Genomic DNA, 10,057 nt, shown 5'->3' on the forward strand with positions numbered 1-10,057 from the left:
TAAAAATGTAATCATTTTATAAAATTAAACTTGCATCAGTAATATGGGTGAAACATGTGATCTTAATAATGTGAATGTACGGGTAACAATGTATTTTAACTATACAAATGTGCGATTAATATATGTATTCTTAGCAATGTGAATGTACGAGTAACATATGTGTTTGAACCATTAAAGTATATGAGTCACATGTTGTTCTTAACGATTTGAATGCACAGGTAACATGTATTTTCTTAATCATGTAAATGCACATGTAATATGTACATTCTTAACCATGCGACAAAAATTACGGCCCGTGCAAATGCACGGTTTACTTGCTAGTTTATAGTTAACAAAAGAGTGTAGTGCATAGTTTTATGACTGCAAGCAAGGAAAATATTCCACGTGGCAATACAAAAGAATGTGATAAATACATAGACAGAAATTGGGGTCTCAAGACAAATGAGACGTTTGAATTTGAGAAACTAGATATTTCCTACAAGCATTCATCCTCTTTAAATCTTCCATATATTAATGAAAATTAAAATTAAATTACACTGCTCTCTGAGTTTTAGTCAAAATTACATAAATTATTCAAATCTTTTTAAAATTTACACAAATCACTTATATATATATATATATATATATTACATTGACTACCCATGTAAGATAAGTGTAATTTGTTAAATAAAAATGGAGACAAGTATAATTAAATCAAAAAAAATATGTTATATTAGGAAGACAAGTCCAAATAGTATAAGAGTAAATATCTATTTATTATTTTGGTTAGTTACAATATAGTATAAGAGTAATTTAAACACATTCTTAAAATTATTGATGTAATTTGTAACGAATAAAAAATAATGAATTAACATCAAAACTTATATTATTTTGATTGTATTAATAATATACTATACGTTGTTTGACTTAGTTACTATCGTACTATTTTTTGTTTAAGAAAATGTGCTTATCTCTTTTATAGGGATAGTCAGTGTAATGTATATAAATAACCAGAGGTAGTTTGTGTAGGTTTTAAAAAGGTCTGAATGATTTATATAATTCCACTAGAATTTAGACACTATCAGTGTAATTTACTCCAAAATTAATATATTAATGAAGCATTAAGAATGTTAACCCAATGGATTTATATATTTAATCGTTAATGCACTAGGAGTCTAGAAGGAGGGTTTCTACTAAAAATAATGGCCCCGTAGGCTCAATATAGTTAATTGATGATTTATTTCCTTAATTGTAATGTCAAAGGTTTGACAATTTAATGAGAAGGATTCATTAGGAAAGGTACAAGTTGCTTTAGTAATTCAAGTTTTGAAGGTATCTAATTAAAAGGATTTGTTAGCAAAGGTACAACTTGATTTAGAAGTTGTTAGCGAAGGTACACCATGATTGACACTCCATTTTACTTTTTATAATTTTACATATGTAATTACCTTAAATATATATTATTTAAGCCAAAAAATATTTAATATTTTTTTATTACTTCAAATATAATATAATATGCACTATAAAAAATTTAAAGAAACCATGTTGTTCAAGATTTATTATGTAGATGGAGTAAGACTCTTCTCATTAATGGAGAAACAATTTGTATTTTGTAGTGTATTTTTAAGGTTAAGATTGTAATTTTAATGAAAATCAAATGTCATAAATGTCATTGTCTTTTAATTTTTTAGTTCATTTTCCCACAATTTGCCTCTCTAGTAATGGAGAAGAGTCTAACTCATTCATATAGACATAGCCATATTTTTCACCTTAGGCCAAAACAAAAAACCGATACAAGTGTTAAAATCGTGAGTCTAGCTCCTCCTCTCCATTACCGGAGAGGGCAGTGCATATATATGATTATGACATATGATAATAACAAAAATTCAACCATTCTTCTTTTTTACTTTTTATAACTTAATAATTTTGGAAAACTGTCACCTCTCACATTCCGAGCATTGGAGAGTCCAATACAGAGAGGAGTCTATTTCTAAAATCATGGCATATAGTTTAGAGCGCAGTTTTCAAATAGTGGGACAAGGATAATCTGTCCCACAATTTTCTTATCTTCATGTATCAAACCAATTAAATATTATGAAATAATATTAAAATAATAATTTTTGTTTTTAAAATTTTTCTTTTTAAATGAATAAAGTTTTCTAATTACACTGGGACACCAAGTGGAGATAAATGGGGAAAATACCAACAATATTTTTAATCCTAAATACTGTTCCACATGAGTATCACATATTCCAATACCAACAATATTTTTAATTTTTACCACACAATTGAAAAACTATGGTCTATAACAAAGGCAACGATACGGTTTGTGAAGCATTTTTAGGCCATGGTTCTCGTATCCTGTTATATGTCAAGTTTTATAAATGTTGTTTAACGCTTAGGAGACAATTTTGATGACTAGATAAAGGCCACATTTTCTTCCAATCATGTCTAGACCATGTGGCTATTTGTTTAAGCCGTGATTTTTTATATACATTGTACTCTAGTACATTTTTCTCCTCAGACCATGACCAAAAATCTTGAGTGCAACAGTAAAACTGTGGCATAGATTTTACATCACACTTTAGCCATAGTTTTCAAACAATGTTCCATGTGAGCGTGATCTATTCCAATAGAGAACAATTTTTTTTTTTACTTTTTGGTACAGAAAAGAAAAAAACTATGCTCTACAAGAGATGAAAAGACCACAACTTGCCGAACCAATTTTAGTTCAAAACCTCTTTTGTGTCACAATTTTATAAATGTTGTTTAATGCTTAGGCCACAGTTCTTTTAACGGTTTGCAGAACCATTATTGACTATTTACAAGCTATAGTTTTCCTAAATCATATTTAGATCACAACTTTTTACATGTTATTATATTTTTAGGGCTAACTTTGTAATACATGATTCCATGTGGTCACAAGTTTAAGCCAAAATTTTAAAAAAAAAATCATTGAAGAAGTTTGTACAAGCTAAATTAATCAGACATAAATTAATCCAAATAATCACCAAGTAGACAGGGAAACAGAACATATGAAATTTCATATCACATTAAAACATATCAAATTTTCATATCTTCTGAACATTATCATTCTTTTTCCCCTTCTTCTTCGTCTCCCACTCCTACTTGCAAGAAATATAATTTTACAATTCTCTTTCCCTGTCCATAATAGTGAGAGAGTTGACCATATAGCATACTCTTGAAACAAAACATATGATCATTTGAATATTATTTAAGCATTGCCTTCTGTTGCTTTAGGTAATAAGCAAAATGATGAAAATTTTGATATTCTAAACCAATCATAGAAAAATGAGACATAACCTATCACTAAGTGTGACAATTGGATAGATTTAGATTTGGATCCTAAAGGATGGACAAAAAGTCATCCATCAATCCATATAAATCAATTTCCTCATATTTTAAAACTATCCAATGGATTCTAATCCATCGATGTATCCAATTTTAATGGATTGGATGGATAGATATTCAATCCATTTTTTTTTAATTTGAACTAAACATTTGTAATAAAGCATCATTGGAAGGAAAAAAATATTTTAAAAATTATTATTTAATAAAGAATTTTTAAAAATCAATTTAAAAAAACACATTCAAAAAGTGTTTTTTAAATATATTTTTAACAAACACTTTTAAACAGTTTTTTTAAGAGTAGCCCTTCTTATATTTTATAAATAAAAAGATATTGCAAAATATTCACTCGCTACGTAGATATGCAAAATATAAAAATAAACTCACCAATCAATAAATTTATATCTAAATTATTATATTTTTTACCAGAGAAAATATTTTTATTAAAATGAATTGAAGTATAAGCAATATTGATACTACAGTGAAACTTTTTTACATAAAGTTATTTAATTGGAATTTATATGACACTACTAAGGTACCAATAAACATAGCTCCGAGATATAAGATCATTTTTATAGTAATGTAGGCCATTGTAATATAGGAAAGGACATAATATCTAATTATTATGGTGGTTGATAAATAATATTAATATAATATTGTGAACAATTTGATTAGTTAAGAAGTAATTGTTATTTTGCTAGTAATAAGGCCTGAAAACTATCTTGCATGTTGGGTTTTTGAAGCAAAGTTGGGTTTGCATGTTTTTTGACGAAAAAATATTTTTGTTTCTATTTTTTTTGGATGGATTAGGTATTCATCCAAATGGATAAACCCATGGATATCCATTAAATGTAATGGGTGGATTTGATCTATCCATTATTAACATTATTCATTGGGTTATATTCATTTAAATCCATCAATTTTAACATATTGATTTGGATGAATTTAATTTGAATTGATTTTAGATTGTAGATAATTTTATCATATCTATCAATCACCTAATTACTCTTGTTAGATTTAAAGAGTTACAAACTTAAGTACCACGTAATTACACTGGTCAGATTTCCCAATGCAGTCTATCATCCATCTAGCATTTTATTTAAATCAATATTTTCTTCAAAAGAATCCTATTTTTCAGAATGAATATTTTATACAATTATACTCTTGAAATGTTATTTCCCCCATATACCTTATATCACTTAGTTAATATCAACTCCCAAAAAACTACATTTCACATTCCATAGACAAAAGGATGAACATATAAACTAAGTCATAAAAATAATTTCCTTATAACATTGCTATAAATTTGCAAAAGTTCTATTCTTCAACACTGAACTAAATGTCACATACCAAATCAGTTTGAAGAATTTCTCATACCCAACTGTAGATACAATGTCGGGGCTCAAATCTAGCTCCATCTATGGTTTTCTATGGATCATTATTGATAACAAAGAAGCTGTAGGACCTCCCAAAGAATGAAGCACTAGTCTTAACCTAAATCCTTCTTAATGAGTTAGCCATACCTAACACTTTAAATAATAAAAATAGGTAAAGTAAGAAATGGAAACCAAAATAGATAAAGGCATCATCATGCTACCTCATGTTTTTCCAAACATTGTTTTATAGTTTCTATCTCAGGATAGAATTGAACTAAGAATTCCAAAACAACATCACTTCCTATAAAAAATAAGACAACATTTTAATCGATTTTCCAGATATAATACCATAGAATAAATGATTCAAACAAAGTTAGGAGCTACTTCAAAGCATGATTACAATCTTGCATGACACTAATACCTTAGATTTGGAATATACCTTTGAACATTCTTGTATTTGTCTCTTCTTTCTTCTTCCCTCATCACATTCAATGTAGCATTTACAATATTTGAAACTGGGTCTCCTTCCTGTATGATGACTTGAATCTTGCATGGCATTGTATAGACTATTGTTGTTGATGGCATTTGTCCTAATATCATAACCATTGTTCCTCTCTGTCATTACATCTCTTTGTGCATCAGGGCTCAACATAGAAAGAACCAAGTCCTCAGCCATCTCTTTAGGTAACAAGAATGTGCTCAAATGGCCAAGATCACTTTATGTGAAAACTTTCTCCACCTTCCATGGATCATCATATAACTTCAATTCCATTGAGTAGCCCCATTCTCTCTCTTCTGGGTCATTGTTACGACCTCTATTTCTTTCATTAGCTAAAGATGCGTTCTTGGAAGAAGTAGAGGGACAAGCTTTTCCCTTCTTTTTTTTTATTAGGGCACGCACTTCAGAGATTTTCCATGGAAAATCTTGACGTGGAAGTGTGGTGTTTTTGATGAAGGAGTCTTTGATGGTGGCTTTACTCATTGCCCTTCATAGTGGAGAAATGAATAGCAGCAAAGCAGGAACAAGTTCAACTTTTGCTCTGCCATGAATGAATGAATGAAAGAGGTTTGAATAATTGTAGAGAATGCGTAGCATGACCAAAACCTTCAGGATGAAGGCTCTGATACCATATTGCGGTTTATAGAAGAAATATATCTATATTTCATTGATTCAAAAGCTAGCATACAAATGAGCTATATAAAGAAAGAAAAGAAAACAGAATACCCAACAGAAAGTAACTGACTTCCAGAAATGGAAAGAACCTAATAACTAACTAACTATTGGGCCAACTAATTAACAAAAGCCCAATTTAGTTTTCTGGACATACATATAGCTAATATACTTGGCTTTGCTTTTCTTTCTTGATCATCTTCTTCCTTGGTGGTTGATTCATTGCCTTCACTATCTATCAATTTAACATCTTCAATCAAACATGTATCCTTAGATGTCTCCAATATGGTATGTGACTTTTTTCTCCAATACAAACATTGTTTCATAGTTTCTATCTCAGGATAGAATTGAACTAAGAATTCCAAAACAACATCACTTCCTATAAAAAATAAGACAACATTTTAATCGATTTTCCAGATATAATACCATAGAATAAATGATTCAAACAAAGTTAGGAGCTACTTAAGAAAACCAAAGCTACTTGAATTCGGAAAACAATTAACCAAAATCATCAAATAAAGTAACTAGATAATCACCAAAAACAACCACTGGACAAAGAATTCCAAAACAACATCCCTTTCTATAAAGATAAGACAACATTGTAGACAATTTTCCATATATAATACTATAGAATAAATGTTTCAAACAGAGTTAGGAGCTACTGAAGAAAACCAAAGCTACTTGAATTTGAAAATCAACTAACCGGTATCATCAAATAAAATAGCTTGATAATCACCAAAAACAACCATTGAACTAAGAATTCCAAAACAACATCACATTCTATAAAGATTAGACAATATTTTAGACGATTTTCCAAATATAATACCAAGAATACATGTTTCAAACAGAGTTAGGAGCTACTTAAGAAAATCAAAGCTACTTGAATTCGAAAAATCAATTACAACATCATCAAATATAATAGCTTGATAATCACCAAAAATATTGAACTAAGAATTCCAAAGCAACATCACTTTCTATAAAGATAAGACATCATTTTAGACAATTTTCCAGATATAATATCATAGAATAAATGCTTCAAACAGAGTTGGGCGCTACTTAACAAAAACTAGAACTACTTCAATTTTAAAATCAATAAACGAACATCATCAAATAATATAGCTTAATATCACCAAAAAAACAACCATTGAACTAAGAATTCCCAAACATCATCACTTTCTATAAAGATAAGAGAGTGTGGATATTCATTTTTGTCCGACCCAGAAAAGGCCTAAAACTCTTTTTCTTGAGATAATCGATTTCTCAAAAAAAATTAAGCAAATGAATATTCGAAATAAAAAATAAACAAGTTGCTAAAATGGTAGTTGATAATTAATGGCTCAATAATTACCAAATATTATCCCATTTTCTTTTTTTATTTGACTTGATAATTACTTATTATCCTAATTATGGAAAGATTCTAATTTCTAAAATAAATCATATGACATAATCCTTGTGATTTTTGTTTTCAATTTAATTATTAAATAAAATGCACTAAAAAGATATTTTTTGTGACTTTATAAAAGTCTAAGTGATTGATTTTTACCTATTCATTGGCTAACGTGATAAATTTGGGATTTCATAGTATCACTACAAAGTTTTCTATCCAAGAAAATGTTTTTGGCTACTACTACTTCAAGTCAAATAATTATATTGTGCTCACTTTTGGACATTATAATAATTATTAGACTATTTTTAGAGCAAAAATGCATTTTTTAGATGTCACGGAACCCAAAATTACTTAATTTGAATATTTGAATTTATGATTATTTTCAAATTCAATTTTTTTAGAATAAGAAGAAATTCTATTACCAAAATAATATATTACAATCCGATCGTTTGATCCAGGAAATTAAACTAAAAGACTAAAGTGGGGAAAATAGAGACCCCGGAAACAAAATCTATCTCACAGGCATGAGCTTTTCACAATAAGCTTTCATGCCTTTTATGAACTATAGCCCTATCCCATATTTTTCTAATTGTAGTTAGGCTAATTTCTACATTAATGTTTTTTGCCCCTGAAAAATACATAGGTTCCTCATATTCCATATTGCATAAGTAGTTTCGGCTACATCAAGCTTCAAAAGTTTACTCTCCATGGTCTTTCCCTTCATGTGTCCCTCGATCCAAGTTAGCTCATCTTTCCAGTCCCCAAGCTTATGAATCACGTTCATCCACTTGAGCACTGATGCCCATATACCCGCTGTTTTAGAGCAAATGAAGAGCAGATGGTTTATTGATTCCAAATTCGAATTTTATTATTAAGGATATGATATATTGTGGAATATGAATTTATTATGAGAATATCGAGTTGTTTTTTTATTCTAAAACTAGCAGCATCCCCATGCGATTCACATGGATCAATTTGGTTGATACTGGAAAATGTATTTAATATTTATATTTAAATTGAAAGATCCAAGTTTTAAGTTGAATAGAGTCATGTAGTAATTTAAAAATAGAATATAACTATTATATTTGTATGAGTTGAAATAAAAAATAGACATACAAGTCAAAATGATTATAATAAATCAAACTTTAGTTCATAATATGTTTATTTTTATTACTATATATTTATTTTGTAATTTTACTTGTTTTTATTTTCTAGTTAGTAACTATTTTTAATTAAATTTTGTTTTAATAAATTAACATTTTGTATCTTATTTTTAGATCATTATTTTAATTTTTTATACAATTTTTTTATTTGAAAATTATGTGTAAACTTAAAATGTTTGGTAGTTTTTCTAATTTTGAATCTCTTACACATTACATGATTATGAAATAGATATTATTATGATTTAGTTCTAATAATCATTAGTTTTAAATCCAAATATAACCACTTCAACATTTTAAAATTTGAATAGCATAAAAATAAATTAGTAACGTTGATTTGATGCAAATTCAGTTTTCATAATTGCAAATGTCATAACTGTGTAATCTGTAATCAAACATCAAATCCAACAAACATTATTGAATTGCCATGCATTATTGATATGTGTTTAAGTCTATTAATTACTCCTACAATATACCTTTACATTTGAATTAATATACATTATTTTGATATGTGTAATTAAGTTGAAATTGAATTTATTGAAATTCTATTATCCCACCAGTATAGAAATTAAGATATATGTATATCAGTATATTACTGAAATTGAATTTATCAGAAATTATTGTCCCACCATTATTGAAATTTAATTTATTGAATTAAGAAACTCGTGTATTACTTCATTATGCAACATTAAAACCTTAATTATAATTATAAATTCTCATTTTTATATGCTTCTCTCTTGTAACCTTAGAATAAAGTAAATATAAAATGATATTAATAATGTGAATACATTTTATAATGTCGATAAATCTTGTGTTAATAATTACTACATATGTATAGAATGATATATCATTATGTAATAGAGAGAAATAAATTATATTTATAATGCAAAAAAAACTAAACTCATAAACTAAGAGAAGTAATGTCTTAAACTATTCTCTATTTATATTTTATTTTTAGTATTATTTTATAATCATTTTCTTTTAATTTTCTAGTTAGTTACTATTGTTGGTGCAGCGAAAACGATCGTTGTGCAACATTGACCACAAGAAATCAAATAATGTGCATACGAGTAAATAGAAGAGAAGAAACAAGAGAATTTGTTAACGGGGTTCGGCCAATTATACCTACGTCCCCGGGAGCGCTGAGCGGCTACCAAGATATTAATAGAGAATAAGGATTACAAACCCTAGCACACCCATGGGCCCGCGTGCCCATGAGTGTTTCTATTTGGTTCTTATATCTGGTGCACATTATAACAAGGGACCTGAGTCCAATATATAACATTGATTACTCTACTCTATTCCAATACTAGAAAATGTGAGACTAATACAATAATATATTTCAAGCATTCCCAATAATCTCCACCTTGATTGAAATAGAAGAATATATCGATTTTTAGGAAATCTACACAAGAATCTCCACATTAGCGAATATATGATTCCACCTTGTTCAATGTCTAATTCTCTTTAACTGCTTCCCTACAGCATAAACCTACTGAGTATCCTTGACGATGTTATCAAGAGCCTAGCTCTCCAAACTTGTAGTGCAGCTTACCGTACCGCCATCAAATGGAACACGCCGCCTAACCACCTATTGCTAGGAAGTCTTTCCATA

Source organism: Lupinus angustifolius, unplaced genomic scaffold, assembly GCF_001865875.1.
Source record: "Lupinus angustifolius cultivar Tanjil unplaced genomic scaffold, LupAngTanjil_v1.0 Scaffold_405, whole genome shotgun sequence".
Lineage (NCBI taxonomy): Eukaryota > Viridiplantae > Streptophyta > Magnoliopsida > Fabales > Fabaceae > Lupinus > Lupinus angustifolius.